We start from the raw sequence: 16,478 nt of genomic DNA on the forward strand, positions 1-16,478 counted from the left end.
CATGAGATCTGATTATTTAAAGGTGTGTGGCACCCCTCTCCCGACTCCCTCTCTCTCTTGTTCCTGCTGTGGCCATGTAATGTGCCTGTTCCCCGCTCACCTTCTGCCATGACTGTAAGCTTCCTGAGGCCTCCCCAGAAGCCAACCAGATGGCTGCACCATGCTTTCTGTATAGCCTGCAAAACTGTGAGCCAATTAAACCTCTTTTCTTTATAAATTACCTAGTCTCAGGTATTTATTTATATAATGCAAGAACAGCCTAATACAGATACTAATAGAATTTAAAGTAAAATAGTACACATAAGAATCCATATTCGTGAAGCCATGAGGAAGGTCTCTAGGGAAAGGAACTGAGGAGTTTTCATATTTCTAAAATGGTTCAAATTCATAACTCATAAGCTATTCATACCACGTAGAAAAGAGACAAAGCAAGTGTGTCTATGCCCAGATCAAACATCAAAATACTTTAAACAGGAACTTTGGCACTACCCTGCGCACAAGGTTCAGGAAAGATTATTTAGGAAGTCAAGAAAAATTATCTCTACCTCATCCTGTGATAAGGTGAGAATGATCTTTACCCCATCTGAAAACCAATAGCAATACTTCTAAACTACCCAAAATACAAGAATTCAACAGGGAATCCAGGCCAAGCCCAGCTATATGTTAATCTTTAAGGAATAAGCCATTATAAGCTACTCTTTATGAACATTGTTACTATAAACTCTTAAGTATATTGCAGGCTGGGTTCAGTGGCTCACACCAGTAATCCCAGCACTTTGGGAGACCAAGGTGAGAGCATTGCTTGAACCCAGGAGTTCGAGAACAGCCTGGGCAACATAGTGAGACTCTGTCAAAAGAGAAGAGGAGAGAAAAGAAAAGAAAGAAATTAGCCTGGCATAATAGTGCACACCTCTAATCCCAGCTACGTGGGAGGCTAAAGCAGGAGGATCACTTGAGCCCAGGAGATTGAGGATGCAGTAAACCATGATCCTGCCACTGCACTCCAGCCTAGGTGACACAATGAGATCCTGTCTTATTAAACAAACAACAAAAAAAGAAGTACATTGTAGTATGCAACCAGGGTTGACATTCAGATGGAATGTACTGATGGTTAAAATACTGAAATATTCCCATACCAGTTGGTAAAAAGAAATCCTATATTTATTGAGACTACAAACTACTTAATTATGTCACCAGTGGCAGCCAGGAAAGCAGGTAATAGACCTTGGAGTGGTGCCAGCACAGATGTGAGTGGCTTCTCATGGCTGCTGACACTCCACAGGTGCTGGGAGCAGCAAGGGCACGTGTGTTTCAGAGCATGTGTAAGCGGTGACAGCTGGCAGGTTGGTACTGATATTTTGGTGCAGGCCAAAGTACAAATTCTTCCTAGGCCATGTGGGAAGGACTGGCTTCTAGGTGAGCATCATCCAATCATTTTTCAGCTATAACAAAGTACCAGTTCCAGAGACCCAACTGACTGTCAATTTAATGGGGAACTTAGAAGCTTGGAAGCATTTGATGCTGTTCCCTGTGTCACATCTGAGCTTAAACAGTAACATGATTTATGAAACAAAAGATTACACTGATAATTTCTAGGTATCAACAGATAACTTAGAAATGATCTAATGAATAATTTTGAGCAGTACTTTCATGAGGCATATTTCATACCAAGGTAATACATGGTAATATTTGTTAAGTATACAATTCAGTGGCATTAACTATATTCACAATGTTGCATACTCACCACATCACTACCCATTTGCAGAACTATTTCATCATCCCAAAAAGACACTCAGCACCCATCAAACAATAACTCTCTATCCCCTCAGCCCCTGGTAACCTCCATTCTACCTTCTGTCTCTATGAATTTGCCTATTATATACCTTATATAGGTGAATGGAATCATATATTTGTACGGCAGCAGCTACATAATGAATGATTGTGTCCCCTCAAAATTCAGATATTGAAATCGTAACCTCCAATGTCATTGTAGTAGGAGGTGGGGCCTTTAGTAGGCGAGTAGGATGTCCTTACAAAAGGGATGCCAAGGAGTTCCCTCACCCACTCTACCACGTCAGAACACAGAGAAGCCAGCCTTCTATGAATCCTGAGGGAGTAGACCCTCATCAAACCTCAAAACTGCGAGCACCTTGATCTTGAACTTCCCAGCCTCTAGAATTGTGAGAAATAAATTTCTGTTGTTTGTAAGCCGATCAGTCTTACTGGTAGCTTGTTATATAGTAGCCTGAACAGACTAAGATAGCAGTATATTTTTAAATAAATCCAAACACTTACACATACATATGACTATACTGGTTATTAGGTATTTCATGTTACCCCTGACTCTACACTCAAAAGCTCTTTGAAAAATGAGGCCTGACAGATGTTTGATAGTAGGACACAGGAGAGTCTATTTATAGGATAAATGGTAGAGATTGTATCACACAGGAGATTCCATTTATAGGATAAATGGTAGAGATTGTATCAACTAAGAACATTTATAGATACTATACTGAAACTGTATAGAATATGGTCTCTTCAATTAAGAAATAAACCACAAGTATTCAAAAACCAGATTAATGCTCAAAGCCTTTTTAAGTAACACCAGCTAAGTACAACACTGGCTGCTGTGGCTGGCAACTGAAGCATGAATTTTTATAACTTCAAATTGATAATCCAAATTTATCTCATTGGGTAAATTAGAAGTTTCCAATTTACCCAATGAGATAAAGAGAAGAATGGGAAGATTTTCAAGACACAATATCTGTGAAATCACCTGTCTGAAATGTCTAAACCAAAAGAAATGTGCTTGACTTCTCTCCTTTACAATACAGAGAAAAACATGCTTAGCCACAGAACTGCAACTTCAAAATGGCATAAAACATGAAACTCTTCTCTCTCTAAAAGGTCTCAAGTTAAGGCCTAAAAAAAAGAGTCAGCATCAAAATATGTAGCTGCAGAAGAGATGTTCACGGAAAAATTTGTCTAGGAAATGTGAAAATATCTGAGGGAAATAAGAGCAATGCAGGCATAAGTGATACCGCCCTTAAGAATTTTCCTTAAGTGCATAAAAATCTACCACTCTTCAGGCTATGGGAGCCTAAAGACATGATAAATCATTATTTTTCTTTTTTAATTTTTTATTATACTTTAAGTTCTAGCGTACAGGTGCACAACGTGCAGGTTTGTTACACAAGTCGTTATTTCTAATGCAAACTCCCTCTTTTGGCCCCCATCTTGCATTTCCAAATGCCTTCCAGGCAGCTTTGCTTGGATGCCTCCTAGCCAATTCCAACTCAACAGGTCAAAAAGTAGATGCTATCTGCCCACCCTAAATTGGTTCTACTTCCTGTCCTCCTATCTCTGTAAATTGTCCTGCCATTCATACAAACAATGTCTCCTAGATTCATCAGCTGCTTCTCTCTACTTGGCCATTGAATTCAATCGCTCACTGAATTCTTTTGTTAAGAAGTTTGTCCTTTCCATTCCCTGCTGCCACAGCCCACTTCAAGCCCTCATTGTCTCTCGCCTGGATCTTTGGAACACCCTCCCAAATCATCTCCCCAGTTCTCTTTTCTCAAATCTACCCTCTACAATGATGTAAAAGTTACAATCTCAAAAACAAATTGTATCATTTTATTATGCTAAAACACAAACACACATGCAAACAAAAGCATTAAGCAACCTCTAGAAACTTGAGATATGATTCAGCATGGTCACGAATCTGGTCTAACCTACCACCTGACTATGCCCTGTTACTGCTCCTACCATACCCTACATTCTAACCACACCTATTATTTCATCTTCCCCCCAACATGCCCTCCTTTCCCATGCTTCCATGCCTCTCAGTGCTATTCTCTACCAACACTCTGGCTCTCCCCATGACCTCACTCAGCCAAGAAGGCTCAAGTCCAATGTCACTTCCTCAAAGACACCCTCCCTTTCCTTAACTGACTCTTTCACTCCCCACTTCATGTCCTCTCAGGCCTCCATTAAAACATTCATCATAGTAGATATACTCTACTATAATTTATACATGCCTGTGTTTCTCTGATTATGTACTTTCCAAGAACATGGTCACATATGATTCATGATTTTATCCTAAGTGTTTAATATAGTATGGGAGTATAATGTATGTTCAATAAATAAAGTAAGAGAATGCATGAATGAGGCAGAACATCAAAATCAAAATCCAGCTGAAAAAATTAAAATCCCAGCAAGATTCATATGGTCATTATAATCATTATAGGAGCTCAAGCTTCCCTTAAGGTGGAATTTTATATGTCAACAGTCATACATCATTGTTACCAACCAAGTATACATTATTTTCTAAAAGAATATTAGAGATTTCTGAATGAGATGAAAAGACACTAATGACGTGAAAATGTCAGTATTTAGACATTGAATACAGCATAAAACATAATTCATGAACCAAAAAAAAAAAAAAAAAAAAAAAAAGGGAAAGAAAAAAAAAACAAAAAAAAAAAAAAAAAAAAAAAGGCAGAAAGGGGACCCAAGAACAGACTAGTTTGATTAGAACAAAAAATCCAGCTGGACACTAGATGGTGGTTATGAGAGTTAAAAAAAAAAATGTTTCTAATGAAGGGAGGCTTTCAAGGTTAGGTAACATCACATTCATGCTAAAAGAAATAGTTTACCAGAGAAAGGGCAGGGACCAAGTAAGAAACAAGATAAAGATGGTTTGGAGATAAAGAGAATTTTCCAGAGATTGAAAGGAAGCAAGGCAGTTATTGTGAACCGTATAAATAAGCTATGAGTGGACGGCATCAAGCTACACATGCAAAAAGTGTAAGTGGGAACCGATGGATACTTGAGAGAATGAAATGAAAGAATTTGATAGGAGTTCAGTGTGGAGAGGCCATAAATGTAAGGAGGGATATTTTCCCTCCCAACAGGCACAGAGGCATTAGGCAGAGAAGCTGCTTAATGACTTGTCAAAACAAGACAAAAAGGTTTTCTCTATGTCCAGCTTAAGATGATGACAAGATACTCAGGCAGAAGTATCAGGGGAAAGCCATGGAGAGTCAGGAAACACAACGTGAATCTGCTCAGAGTTAATAGCTTCATAATTAGGAAAAATGTGCTCTTGAAAGGTCACCATTCCCAGAGTTTCTCAAAGATTCCATGACAAGGTAAGCCAAGAAAACAATGAAGGACCTTGTCAGAGGAAGATGACTGGGAAATCTCTCCTCATACCTAGCTTTTGTTTGGTCAGGGGCTTTCCTCATACCCAACTGACACCTTTCTGCAGTTTTCTACTTTACAGTGAAGTCCAAGTTAAGTCAAAGTTCACAGGAACACCTGCAGCTAGTGGAACAAATTATAGGGAATACTGGCTTCAGTCAAACCTGACACAGTGAAGAAGAATGAGTTAAGGACAAGGTCACGGAGATGACATCGCACCCTTGGCAGGAGGACGGACAGTAAAGACACCCGGCATAGTACCTGGAGGTATCTCTTTGAAATTGTTTCCACTTTCACACGCAAATATTGAGGTAAAACCTTATGAAATTTTCAAGACTCAAATTACACGAAATTCATGTTACTCAATACCCAAGAACCCATGTGAAACGAGTTTGCACATAAGGCCCTTGTGCCTTATGTCATTTTACAGGACTGTTACGCCTCCCTGACAGCAGCTCCATGGAATAGTTTAAACGCTCAGCTTATGCACACACCCCATCTAAATTAGAGATGAGTGCACACAACTACTTGCTGGAACCTATGAAAATCTTAAATTATAATTCAAACATTTGGACTTTAACAAAGAACATTTTTTTCCAAGCATATTTTCCCTTGGTTTTTAAACCCATGTGTATTTCAAGGGGGAAAAAATCCATCTGTTTCTGATTCATTTATGCTTAACTCATCAGGATATCACTGGAGAAGAGTTATTGGGTGTCCACGTCACCTTCCCCCCTCCTCATACTCCTGTTACTTCTCTTCTTAAGAGCAAGCAGGTGTACTGTGTCACAATTAAACAGACGTGAATGTAAAACACTATCATTTTGATTCAAACCTCAAGATCCATGCATTTTAAAAGGAAGTGTTAGAGTCTTCCTCATTCCTAATCTCTAGTTGTATGTTTTGTTGCTGTTGGTAGAAGAGTGTTTAATTATTTATTTTAAGCAAGAGAGAGAGATGAGGAACGTAATATATGGCCAGCAATGCACAGTAGGCCAATTCTTAACTAACCTGTCTTAATATTTTAAGAGGTACCTGAGTGATTAACATGGAATTTAAGTCAACAAGCATAGCAAGCCTCCCCTCCATCTAAAAAGGCTTAATACTACCGAAGTTTGTAAGTGTGTTTAAAAGTAGGAATCCATTTTTTTTTTCCCCATAGAAACCATGTTATAGAATTAGATCTAGGCTTCTGATCAACTATCAAAATCTAGTTGCCCTTCAGGGATCTAAGTCTAGCACTGGCTATATTGAGAAGGCAGTATGGAGCAGCAAAGAGAACATGTACAGTGAAGGCAGAAAGGTCTGCATTCCAATTTAGTTCAACTCTGTACTGATTGCTGATCAAGATCTCAGTCACCCTCCTTCCAAAAATGCAGATAAAGCCTCCCCTGAAATGGCTATTGTGAGGATGAATGATCGGGCCAACACTGGGCAGGGCCCACTGCAATGTGCTGTTCTGATTATCCTTCATCACTATCTGCAGCGTCATTTTAGAGAAGATGCTTTCAAAAGCCAGCTTATTGTTTCTAAGCTGAGTAGTCTGAGGCTCTCTGCAGCAGCCATGGATGAGGCACCAACAATAGTAGACAGGCTGACAAAGGTTGGGGCTGCAGAGATAGCCATCACGCACTGGCTAGTGGAGGGCCAGTGGAGCAAGGAGCTCCCCCACCATGCTGCATCCTGCACGGCTGGCAGGTATAAAACCATGTCCATGGGAAACCTCTCCAACAACCCAACCCAAACATGCTGCCCTCAGACCAAAAGCCACATGGAACATATCAAGAAATAATTATAAAACTCACTGCCAGTACCACTGGCAGCTTCTCACTCTTCAAGGGAGTACTTTAAAGTTTATTTGTGGAAGGGGAGCAAAGCAGGCCAATTTCTAGCAAAAGCCCCCATCCATGCAGGCAGTGGCGAGGTTGGGGAGATATTTGGCAGCAGGCAGGGGTTATACCTGCTGTAAGCCTCTTGCCTCTGGTGTTCCTGTGTGGTGGGAAAATTTAACATGAAAGCTGGCAAAGAACAGGTAGGAAAAGGGAGATACACGACATAATACAGCAGGTATTTATGGCCTGAGCGGCAGCCCTGCCCACATTCACAGATTGTTAGGGCTGGAAAGGACCTCAGAGATCAACTGGTTCAAACTTCTCCCTTTATGGAAGGGAAACAGAGGCTACAAGACTCACCTGAGGTCACCCAGCCTGTGTTCCTTCTCTCAGAGGCTCTGGATGAGAGAGGACTTGGTCATAACCATGGCCCCTATCATCTGTGAACTTCCACTGATGTTAGGGGTAATGCAAGCTTCTACCTCAATAGTGCCTAGCAGGTAGAGACAAAAGATTCATAATTTAAAAATGGACTACAGTGATTTTTTTAAAAGCATAAGTAAACAAAAATTTCAATTATTATGTGAAATTGCAAAGGAGATACATAATAAGTCTGTAAAATAACATAAGGCACCACGGTCTCATGTGTAAATTCATTTCATATATAAATAGATTTTTACCCACAATTTCACTCTATCTGAAAAAATTTTTTTAAAGAAATAGATTTTACTTAGCAAATAGCAAGGAAATTACACTTAGAGTAAAAATTGCATACACATGCACACTTGGCCCCAAATCAGGGCAGTAGAAACGGGAGTAAATGAAGATATTATTTTTGTTTTCTTTTCTAAGAGCTAAATCCTAAATACAAAAGCCTTGAGGTAGAAGCACACTTGACATGTTAGAAGAACAGCAAACACCAGTGAGGCTAGAGAATAGTAAGGAGAAACTGGTAGGTGAGAAGATCAGAGAGATGGCTAGATAAATCAGGCCTTATAAGCCACATGGGAGATGGGAAGCACGAGAGGTCATTAAGCAGGAGTAGCGTGGCCTGAGTCATGTTTAATAGGATCACCTGCATGCTTTACTGAGCCAAGACTGAAGGTAGATAAAAGCAGAAGTTGGGACCAGTATAAAGCACTTTTCTAATAATCCAGGCAAGATGTAGATCATTTGAACCAAGATGGTGCATCTGCACCGATAGATAGAGCAGCTAGAGGTATTGCTATTAATAGTAAATCAGGCAAAGGGTGTGAGGGAAATAGAGGAGTCAAGAACAACTACAACATTTTTGACCTGAGCAAATAAAAGAACTAAGTTCCCTTTCAATGATATGGGAATGGCTCTGGGAGAAGCATGTTGTTTCATTTTGCTTTTGGGGGAGTGGGAGCAGGGGGAACAGAAATTCAGTTTTAGCCGTAGTAAGAGGCTTATTAAATATTCATGTAGAAATGCTAAATAGGTAGTGAATGCATGAGGTTAGAGTCTAGGAAACTTCTCAGCTACAGATACAAATCTAGGTAATTAGAGTCTTAATAGTATTTCAAGCCATGATACTGAGTGAAAGTAAGTTACACCAAGAAGTAGGTGTGGAAAAAATGAAAGTGTCCAAGAACTGGTGCTGGGGGAGCATGGGGACAGAAGGGACAACCCGTAAGGCAGGAGGAAAGGAGGGTGTGGGATTCTGGAGGCCGCATGATCAAAGGCTTCCAGGAAGAGGGCATGACTGTGTGTGTTGAAATGATAAGTCAAGTGAAATGAGGATGGAGAGCTGTCCACTGCATTTGGTAATATTAATAATATGAAGGCCATTTTTCTGATGGCCTTGAAAAAGCAGTTTCTGAGGAGAAATACTGTGAAAGTTTTACTACAATCCATTCAAGAGATAATAAGAGAAGAATAAATAGTAAATAACTGTAGTATACAAGAGATAACTGAAGGGACAGAGAATAGCTAGAGGGCTTTTAAGATGGAATAACAATATGTTTACGGGGAAAGTTTTTTTTTAAACTTTTTAAAAACAATATAGAAGTTTTCTTTAAAAAAAAAGGAAATAGGATGCAGAGAGAGGGAAAGAATTATTAGAAGAATATGCTTGAATAGGCAAATGGGGATGGAGTCTGGGGCGCCAAGTAGAATGATGGGTCTTTGTCAGGAAAATGGGTAGTTTATCCATCACAACTGGAGGTATGTCAGAATACATGAACTAGATGCAGGCAGGTGGGGAAAATGTAGACTTTTTTTCTGATAACTGCTATTTTCTCCATGAAATAAGAAGCTATGAGGGATAGGGAAAGAAACGTGGCAGGTCTGATGAAAAAAAGCTACAAAATATTCATCCAAGGGAGTGGGAGAATGGATGAACTTTGGGAAATTTGGCATCATTGTTGAGCAGCATGCAAACCCACTTGAGGACAGTGGTCACGAATCAAAATCAAGCCATTCATCTGCACAGGTAGAATTAAGCTGTGTTAAGACTTAAACAAGTGAGTGCACCAAAGAGAGAGCAGGAAGTTGAGGAAGTGATTATAACACTTTGACAAAGCATTTTAGCTAGCCAAGGAGGGAAACAGGGTCATGAAAAGGTGGAAGTAATAGGGCTTGTATGTCCCAGAGATTTGAAGAATTATGGAACTGGAAATTCTAGAGGAAGTGAATTTAAAGACAGGAATAAAGCTTACAGAGTAAAATGCCAGAAGCTGAGTTTATGGGGGAATTACCTTAACAACAAGACTTTGATGCCATCTAACCTATATATGTACAATAAACCCACTTTGGACACCACATACAGCTTCCTGATTAGTTTCAGTGGTGACAGTGCCTTGTCCTCAGTCCCAAACAACATGTAAAATTCATTATTAATGACACAGACTGCCAATATCAAAGTCATTCCCACTGCAGTGGGAGCCATTTTCACTGCAGATAAGTTAATACTGTAAAGACAAAAGAAACAAGAAGAAGAGGATATTAAAAAGGAAGTGATTTGAACCAAACAGCCCACCAAAAATGAAACAGAATCAAGTATCTTTGAGGTTAAGTGTTAATATGGTTTGGATTTGTGTCCCCACCAAAATCTCAGGTCAAATTGTAATAATCCCCAATATTCAAAGAGGTGCATGGTAGGAGGTGACTGGATCATGATGGTGGATTTCCCCCTTGCTGTTCTCATGACAGTGAGCTCTCACGAATTCTGGTTGTTTAAAAATGTGTAGCACCTCTCCTTTCTCTGTCTTCCTCCTGCTCCAACCATGTAAGATGAGCCTGCTTTCTCTTTGCCTTTTGCGATGATTGTTAAGTTTCCTGAGGCCTCACCAGCCATGCTTCCTATAGTTCCTGCAGAACTGTGAGCCAACTAAACCTCTCTTCTTTATAAATTACTCAGTCTCAGGTGTTTCTTTATAGCAGTGTGAGAATGGACTAATACAAGTAGTGCCTAAATGAAGATCCAATGACTGACCACAATATTATGCAGAATCCATCCATGCGTGTGGTAGTCTGATGAGGCTCCCAAAAATATGCCCTGCCCTATCTCTGGAAAAAGGGTCTCTGCATATGTAAGTTAAGTACTTTCAGATGATGAGATTATCTTGGATTATTCCAGTGAGTTCTCAAATGCCATCACAAGAGAGATGCAGAGACAGATTTGACACATGCAGAGGAGAAGGTGCTATAAAGGCAGAGGCAGAGAGTGGAGTGATATAGCCACAAGCCAAGGAAGACTAAGGAATGCTGAAAGCTACCAGAACCCAGAAGCATCAAGGAACAGATTCTCTCCCAGGGCCACGGGAGAGAGCATGGCATCTGCTGAAACTTTTATTTTGGATTTCTGAAAATATTTTTTTCTTGTTTTAAGCCACTTGATTTGTGGCAATTTATTACAGCACTGAAAAGAAACACACACAACTTAATCCAAGCAGTACCTACCATGCATGGTTTTTCAAGCTGGGCATTTTGTAACCATGATGGACCAGGCTTAGTCCTTTCTGCAAAGGACTTAACTATCTAATTGATCTGACATAAGTGATGGATCAAATCCAGAAAACAGGAAGTCGAAACCACTTGAAGAAATGAGTCCTAAAATGTGGAGAAGTGATGGTATGTATGGTCATGACAGAAGACAAGCTATCTAGATTATGGATTCCTGAAGAAATTCCAAAGTGTTTGCAATTTACTTGTATTTGTTTCAAAAAAAAGGACAACATGGAGAATAGTCTATTGTAATAAGCTGATTACTTAGATCACTGTATTCAAAATGAAAATATTTTCCAGGATAGCCTGCACTAAAGGGAATATAGTTATCCCCACTCAATACACAGAAAAGATTTAGAAATGAATGAGATAAACTTAGTGGAAGTTTATTCCTGTCATCTTTTCCAAAGTCTCAGCTTCAGAAATCAACCAAGGAATGAAAGATTCCACAGGAAAAGTCTTCAAAACTCAGAGAGATAGCTCTACTGCACCCACAGCGAAAAATGAGTTTACCATGAATACTTTCTAATTGAAATAAAAGCAACCAGGACACAAAAGCGTAAGAGATATAAAATGTACTGGCTAGCCACTCAGTGGCAAATTCAATCATTTCTTCCTTTTTTCCTCCTCAAAACAGCCTCACAGAACCAAACACCCTACATTCAGTTTCATCTGCTCCCTACCCGGGACTATCTTTGGAACAACTGATGGAAAGGTGGCCGACCGCCCTGGAAGTGCCAGCCCAGCTCTCAACAGATGTGGCTTTTGACTCATTAACAGTGGCAGCTAAAAACATAATCGAGTACAGCTGCAAGAAAGAACTGTTTGAGCTCATGGTTGGCTGAGAGGCTCCTGAAATCCCACCCAATTAGCATTGCTCTCAACAGAGATCCTCTATCTGGGGGAAGACCCACAACAAAACCCGCAGGAAATGGCACGTTGCCAGATGCAAGCAGGCCAAGCTTGTGCACAGGTGGATTTGAATGACCTGCAACTCAAAGTCTCCAAACAGCAGGGGTCCCATTGAGCCATTTCCACACAGCCTCTACGTTGTGGTCTTGCTCTAAATGAGGCAGTTTTGAAAATACACATGGGAAGATGATTATTCACCAGCTTGTTGCCAATCAGCACTGCTGTAAAGATTTTGCCAAATGACAGATCCATGGATTTGGGAGCTCCCTCATTGTCTAGCTCTGACCCTTGATGGGATTTCAGCATAAACCTCCTTGCTAATCCTATTAAAGAACCAAGAAGGATGTCACCATAACCTCCCTCGTCTGCTTTTGGACAAGTGTTCACAGTTGCCACAACTTTCTGATAGATGCCAATCAAACACTTTAAAGCTTCATCAGAAACAGAAAACAGGACAACACCAATCTGAGACTGCACCTTATGCAAAAGGAAAAAAAGACAGGTGAAAGAGGCAGGATGTGGAAAATACTTACATTTCTTGAAAAACGTCCAATTTGCAAACTAACTTCTTTGAAATTTTAGAGTTTAAATGTACATTTTCTATTTGAAGGCTGTAGTTTGTCTCTAAATGCTGTCTCCTCCCCCCAACTTTTCCAAAGGGACAGCTAGCTTTTACAACTAGATGGACGATGAAAGAAAACAAAAATGGAAAATCTCGAAGGCTCCTCAATACAATGGAAATAGAAAGAATGCAGCAGCCCACCTCACCCACCAAACTCTGAATTCTTTCTTTCTGCTAAGGAATGGAGTTAAAAGAGAGGCCACAAACTGCACAAAAGCTGTACCCAGGCTCATATTTCTGCTCCCATCCTGTGGAGTGGAGAAGAATGGCAAATCTGAAGGATGGCCAGGTAAGCTTTGGCTCAGATAAAAGTACAGTATCATGATGTCGTAGCTCAGTTACAATTGCCTTGTTGTATTATGAACCAGACATGCAATAGGTCTTTTTTTCTCTCTAAACAGACACTGTTTGATTAACAGCCCCTATGAGATGGAGAACTGGTTTTTATTTGTAGTTCATCAAAAGACTAGGACTTATCAGGTGATTTGGGAACTGAAAATAGCCCATTGGTTGAAAGGCCCTATTTTATTAAGGACAATGCTGCCAGCAGTCCAACCAGAACCCCACCTGGGCTTCCATTCAGCTGACAAGATGCTAATCAGCTCATATTATGAATACAGCTACACAAGAGCCTGGGAAGATTCACTGCTGTAGGGCAACAAATAGCTTTGTTCAGTCAAGATGCACATAGTGCATTTCTAACTGATTCCCCTCAACGCCACTCCACCATGTCTTACCTTACAATTTTGAAATGATGAGACGGGCAAAAACCTCCGCAAACAAAACTCACACTCCTATTTTTAGTGGTTTCCATCCTCTGGGTCTTGGAATTCTTTAGGATTTCTATATTCTTGAAAGTCATTTGTGAATCCATATGTATCCAGACATCAACTACGCACTTGCACATATGACTCTCCAAGTGCAATGTGCCAGAGACCAGTTTGTGTGACCTGCTAAGCTCATAGCTATCCTTCCAGCCTCCCTTGCTGGGAGGTATGACCATGAAACTGATTTCTTGCGGAGGGATAAGAGGGAATGGGACTCTACGGATTTGAGCCTAGTAAAGAATACAAGAAGTGGACGTGGGCAGAAGTGATGCATTCCACTCCCAGGACTACCCCCAAGAAAATTTCCCCATGCAATTCTCAACATTCCCTTCCCCCATATATCGTCCAGATACAGGCACCAAGGTGACCTTGGAAGTTATGTGTTAAAGATGGCAGAGACTCCATCAATCCAGTCCTTTGAATGGGTGCTTGAAGAGCACCCACCCCCACTTCAGCCCTGCCAACTGGACTTTATGTGACCAAGAAAGAAACTATTTTGTTAAAACTCTGAGATTTCAGGATTTTTCTACTATGGTAGCTAATACTTCTTTAAATAACATACATACATAGGTGCTGCTGTAATTAATAATGTATACATTCACTGTAAAACCAATGCCAAGTTCAGGACAGTTTTATTCACTGCATATTTTCTCAAAAATATTTCATTAATCCTTTTTTCAACAATGCCAGGCACTGAACTAGATGTGACATATATAGAGTGCAGAGCAAGTCCACCCCTGGCCTCATGTGTACAACGTACTGGGGATGGCAGACATATGACAAAAATGCAAAGAAGTATATGAAAGAAAATGCAAACACGTGCTAGAAAGAAAATGGGCATTGTGAGAGATAATGACAGAAACCATCTAACACAGAAGGAAGTTCAGGGCCAGGACTTTCTGGGGAAGTGACACTTAAGCTGCAGGCCAGACAGATGAACATAAAGTAATTAATTTAAAATAAAGGAAACAGCCTCCAGGCAAAGAAAACAAATAGTGCAAAGTCCCTGAACACTTGGTGCCCTTGGGGAACTGAAAGAAAAGAAGGGCAGGACTCCTGGGTAGAAGGGAGCTGAGGGAGGGGAAGAGGAGGAGGATGGAAGGGAGGAAGAGGAGTGAGGAAACCTGGGGAGCTAGGCAGGGGCTGGCTCAGGCAAGGCCTTGATGTCCATAATAAGGGTTTCCCAGCTTATTCGGAAGCATGCATTCTCAGTGGGGGCAATAATGCCCCCAAAGGGGTGAAAAATTGGTTCTTAGGGATACAGAGGAAGAGATCTTACAGTACATGCGGTGTTAAGATTTCATAGGGGTGGTGGAGTGGATTAGGAAAAAATGTCTAAAAAAGCTTTTTAGGGAGATGATAATGAAAATGCTGAGAAATACTGATGTAAAAGCAGCAGGAAATCACTGAAGACTTTAAGCAGGGGAGTGCCATGATCCAATTTCTGTTTCTCAAAAATCCAAAGAGGAACTATTAATATGTTTGTGTTTTAAAAGTTTTCATATTTAAAAAGGGTAGAAACCCGTATTCTTCATCGTTTTAAAATTTTATGGTTAATTGGTCTTAATCCACTAGATCATGTAATCTAAGCCTTTCATTCTACCAATTCAAACACACACACACACACACACACACACACACACACACACACTCGGAAAGGCTACATAACTGTTTTGTCCATAGCTGTGTAATTAGCAGGTAGTAGTAAGCAGAGTTTCCTGATCTGTTGCTTTCTCAGCACCCTTCCTAAAATTCTACCTTGTCTGTTGCTCCACACACCATGCCAAGTGTGCAATTAGTTTGCGTTTTAGATACTGATTCACATTTGACCTCCCTCCACATAGTATGAATCAGATGCACAAAAAATATACAATTTATTTGCTTGTTCTTGTTAGAGGATCTTGCTCTGTCACCCAGGCTCATCTTGAACTCCTGGCCTCAAGCAATCCTCCCTCCTCAACCTCCCAAAATGCTGGGATTATAGGTGTGAGCCACCATGCCTGACAAAACATATAATTTCTTTTTGTCATACTCCCAGATGGTTATAGGAAAAAATGTCCTAGCAATATATTGTCCCGATCTTGAAAAATGTCAAAATTTGCAGATTACATCCAAGACTAAACACAAGAATCCTCCTTGGCTCTGTTGATTTGGCTAAAGGTGGAAGAAGTGGTGGAGTATTGCTCAGGTTTTGTTTTAACCATTGGCAGATTTCCAATGTGAAACTATTAGTTCTACATTGAGCTCAAAAAGAATTGTTTCCTGGATCTCCCAAAATAGTAAACTAGAAGTCTCAAGAGGCAGGTGTTGCTTTTCTTGTACACAGAAAAAGAACTAGGTTCAGTGACTAACACCTGTAATCCCAGAAATTTGGGAGGCTGAGGCAGGTAGATCGCTTGAGGCCACGAGTTTGAGACCAGCCTGAGAAACATGGTGAAAACCCTGTGTCTAATAAAAATACAAAAACATTAGCCGGGCGTGGTTGGCGTATCTCTGTAGTCCCAGCTACTTGGGAGGCTGAGGTGGGAGAATCACCTGAGTCCAGGAAGTTGTGGCTGCAGTGAGTCCTGATAGTACCACTGCACTCCAGCCTGGGCAACAGAGCAAGACTCTGTCTCAAAAAAAAAAGAAAGAAAGAAAAGAACCACACATAAAACAAAATGGAACATCAATTTCATAGCAGCATTATTCACAAGCCAAAAAGTGGAAGCAACTCAAGTGTCCACTAATGAATGCGTGAGTAAATAAAATGCAGTATATATATGGCTGTCCCTCAGTATCCAGGGGGATTCACTCCAAGACACCTCAGGAACACAAAAATCCACAGATGCGGAGGGTGGAGCAAGATAGCCGAATAGGAACAGCTCCAGTCTCCAACTCCTGGCGTGAGCGACACAGAAGACCGGTGATTTCTGCATTTTCAACTGAGGTACTGGGGTCATCTCACTAGGAATTGCCAGACAATCGGTGCTGGTCAGCTGCTGCAGCCCGACCAGCAAGAGCTGAAGCAGGGCCAGGCATTGCCTCACCTGGGAAGCGCAAGGGGGAAGGGAATCCCTTTTCCTAGCTAGGGGAACTGAGACACACAACACCTGGAAAATCGGGTAATTC

This window comes from Colobus angolensis, unplaced genomic scaffold, assembly GCF_000951035.1.
Source record: "Colobus angolensis palliatus isolate OR3802 unplaced genomic scaffold, Cang.pa_1.0 Scaffold86, whole genome shotgun sequence".
NCBI classification, from domain to species: domain Eukaryota; kingdom Metazoa; phylum Chordata; class Mammalia; order Primates; family Cercopithecidae; genus Colobus; species Colobus angolensis.